The sequence below is a fragment of the Pteropus alecto genome, unplaced genomic scaffold (genome assembly GCF_000325575.1).
Source record: "Pteropus alecto unplaced genomic scaffold, ASM32557v1 scaffold4541, whole genome shotgun sequence".
NCBI classification, from domain to species: domain Eukaryota; kingdom Metazoa; phylum Chordata; class Mammalia; order Chiroptera; family Pteropodidae; genus Pteropus; species Pteropus alecto.
Window position 1 is genome coordinate 1 of NW_006431252.1, and position 4,240 is coordinate 4,240.

The following is a 4,240-nucleotide window of genomic DNA, read 5'->3' on the forward strand; positions in this document are numbered from 1 at the left end:
AACAGGGAAATTACAGTAGGTAAAGGATTTCTTGGGTTTACCTACATAGTACACAAATGACAATTAAGTATACTCTTAATTATTTCCTGATTTTTTTATTTTTATATTTTTGAGGCCTGCATTTCAGTTTAATTTACATTTTATATGAATCCAAAAGCTCGAACTGAGAAGTTTATGTTTCAGAAATAGGAAACATAAATTTAGTTTGTCATTCTTTTTAATCCTTATTCAAAACACAAGTCTTCCAAAGCTAATTCATTTTTTATTTCCAGGTACTTTTATAAGTTCAATTAATCAATCCTGTTCTTGTTTTGCTTCCTCTTGATATCTTGTACCTAATTAGTCCCCTATGTAATATCTTGAAAATAATTGCAGACAAAGAATTTTAGGGAAATTATTATTTTAATGCTGTCCATCGCTTTCAGTTTTCAAAGTCTATTCTCAGTTATTTATTTACAGCATATGCTTTGTATCAAGATTCCTTGATAGAGATTGCTATGCTTATGTTTCATTAAAATGCACAAGTCAATTGGATACTCTAGCCAGTCCAGAATCTCAGTTTAACTAATGGAAGATTCCTATTAGATGATATTCCATAAATGCTAAAATATACATGAGATTAAAGGACACGAGGTAAAGATAAATTTTATAAAAAAGTTTATTAAATATGTTATAACTCAGATGATTTATCAATGGCACAACTCATATTAAAAATTATCTTAATAGAATAGTAGAGAAAAGGCAGGCACCTAAAATTTTAATGTAATAAATTGTTCAAGTTTTCCTGACTTCGTTATCAGATATGCCTGGGTTCCATACACATCTTTCATCTTTACTAACCTCTCTAAGCTTTAGAATCTTCAACATTATATATCAGGATAAATATTACTATACCTCTTAGGGTACTTGAAAATTTCAAGCAAAATGATATCTGTAAAGTACTTATGAGAATGGCACCCAATTTAAAAAGCTATAATTATTATTACTATTATTTTTTATTGTTATTACTAGCTATGATATGCTTGATTGACCTTTAAAAATATGGCAATCACATACAAAAAAACGTTTCATTGATTCCTCTTAATGATTGTACATAGGAATCCATGTGTTTTTCTCTAAGTACTTTGCAGAACCAAAGGTTGCAGTTTGGGACATATTAGAAAAGCAGTCATACCTTTAAGAGTCTTTAAATTTAAAGATCAGTACCGTGATCTTTATTGACAATCAGATAATGTATGAAGAAAAACACAGACAATATTTCCCCCCAAACTAATGGTCATAATAATATCATCACCTATTTTGCAAAAAGGAAATATGAAAAAATAAGATAGCTGATTAAGTTTTGAACACTAAGTGGAACATTTATATTTTATAATGTCTTTGGTACTTTGGGAGAGAAAATGCAGTCTTTCTGTAGGTAGGAAGAAACAGCCCCTATTCTCTGATATGAACTAAATTGATCATTCCCAACTGTACTTGGGTTGTTATTTGATTGGAAGCATACTCAAAAGAACTTATCAAAAGAATATTTGGTGGCTTGCACAAAGGAAAAGTTGAATAGAGTCTAAGGAAGGACAAAAAGTAAACCAGATAACCTTTAGCAATCTTGATGGAAAACTCAGAACACTGAATTTTAGGGAGCAATGCCATTGAGACACCTGGGCTCTTGCATCTAAAGCACAAGGGTCAACTGTCTGAGGGAGAGCATCTGATTAGCCTTGGTTAAGACATACATGTACTCTTGGCCAAGGGTGGACTGCAGAGCACTGTGATTGACATTGCTAAGATTATAAGGAATATTGAAGCATAGTAACCCGAGGGAGGAAAAACAATATGGAATTCTGTGTCCAAAATAAGGGAAAAATAGATGTTTGGCAGACAAACCAAGAAATTCTACTTTACCTTTTCAAAAACCAATTTATACCCCAAATGTGGTTGACTGAATTATTTAGATGGGAAGTGTGGAGACAGACAAATCAAAAAAGTAAAATGTGGTTGACTAAAATATTTAGGTGAGCAGTGTGGGGACAGGTGTAAAGCACTGGCATATTATTTAAATATTATAGTGCAGATTTCACTTTCTATCGTAATGAAAATTTCATTTTTGCTTTTACTATGATGAATGCTTGGAAATTTAAATAGCTGATTTACTGGAACTTTTCAAAATGTGTAAGTTTATGTTGCTTCAAAACTTTTTTTTAGAAATTTTGGAAAGATTAAAGATAACGCTCGAATTTAATGAAAATTGCAGGAACTAAAAGCCCCTTTTTAATAAGAGTTCATTAAATACTTTCTAAGGACTAAATTTAACACGTTCATTGCGCTAAGTAGTTGTAGTTAAATTGCTTCATTTTATATCGCTTCTAAAATTTCTGCAAAAATCTAATTATTAAATATGTTGCATACCAGATGACTAATGCATGAAGCAAAACTATACAGATAAAGAATAATTAGATTGTGTTTTGCAAGTTTAATTCTCTCTGTAGTCATTGCTTCTTGGTTAAATCTTCACAAGTAAATCATATATGCCTGAGGAAATATCTTCTTACAGGCAACCAAGTAAGCAAATTCTTTTTATTTTAGGGGGGAAAAATGTATGCTGAACTAACATCAGCTAGGATTTGTTGATAAAAATTGTAAATATTCACATGGTGTCTCCCCAAGCTCTTTAGTACAAGAGATGATGTTTTGGAAAAGGCATAGAAAGGAACCAAAGATGTTCCAGTTTTGTATATTATGCTTTATAACTTTTGTTTTCTCTTCTCCTTCTAGACTTTCAACTTATTTAACATTAAATTTTTCTTAATTAAAACTACTATCATTGCATAAAATTAAGGAAAGTCTATAAAGAAAATAATTCATAATCCTGTACTTTTGAATGCTTTTAAAATTTGCATATTTTGAAGTTCCCCCAGGGCTACACACACACAGGCACACACCCATAGACACATGCACAAATACATGATTTTGATCATGGATTTTTGATTTTAAAATCTTGGATTTTGTCTATGGCCATGTCACCCTGAACGTGCCCGATCTCGTCAGATCTCAGAAGCTAAGCAGGGTCGGGCCTCGATAGTACTTGGATAGGAGAACACCTAGGAACACCAGGTGCTGTAGGTGGAAAAAAAAATGAAATGAAATTTTGTTTTTTTCGTTTTAGTTCATGTTATATAAAAAATATTTTATATCATTAGATATTCTTCAAAAACATCATTTTAATGACTATTTAACATTCCACCATGTGGACATTTTGTAATTTACTTTTCTCTTCCCGTGTTTCTGAAAATCTAGTTTGTTTTACCAGTGGCATTTGAAAGTAGCAGTTCTTAATGAGATCCTTGGAGCCTATGACTGCTCTCAAATGAAAACTCTTTATCCATTGCCTACTAGTCTTTTTTATGGAGATATGGTCCACAAATTTCATAAAAATGTTCAAAGCTACACGTAGACCAAATGAGGATGAATCAGTTCATCTACTAAGTCATATCCTATAGATTAAATCTTTTTTTTACTCTTTCCAAAGGATTTAGCATAATGATCAAAAAAGTTTGCTAGTATACTAATATATACTATATAGGAAAAAAACACGCTTCACTTGTATGTTTCTCCTTTATTCTCATACTACTACCACACTTACACTTCTGACACCAGTTACATGGGTTTGCCACTCATCAACCAATTCTCAGCAACACCAGCTGGGTGGCCTACAGTTCAATTTAATTCTAATGCTATCTAAAGTTAGTGCGGACCCCACAAGTTAAGGCTCAGTTCCACAAGACTGCCTCCTACCTCAGATGCCAATCAAAAATAATAGGTCCTCAGGACACCCACAACTTTTGTCTGTCTGACTTGCCTATAAATCAGAAGTTCCAACAATGTCCCTTCGTGAATTCAGTCACTTTCTAGAACAGCCCACAGAATTCAGGGAAACACTTCTTGCATTTAATAGTTTATTACGCACTAAAGGATGTGATAAAGGATACAGATGAACAATCAGACGAAGAGATACATGGGTAAGACTGGGAAGCATCCTAGTTCAAGAGCTTCTGTTTCTGTAGAGTTCAGGTGCACCATCCTCTTGGTAGGTGGATGTATTCACCAACCTGGAAGCTCTCCAACTTCATATTTTAGAGATTTTTATGGAGGCTTCATCACATAGGCACGATAGATTATTAATCCCATTTTTAGCTATTTTCCCTCTCCGGAGTGTGGGGTATAGCAATGAAGGTTAAAAGCT

At 32.9% G+C, this 4,240-nt stretch overlaps 1 pseudogene; it reads left to right on the plus strand.

Moving 5' to 3' along the window:
• The first annotated feature begins 3,004 nt into the window (after positions 1 to 3,004).
• Positions 3,005 to 3,123, plus strand: LOC112470384 (annotated as a pseudogene).
• Positions 3,124 to 4,240: the final 1,117 nt, after the last annotated feature.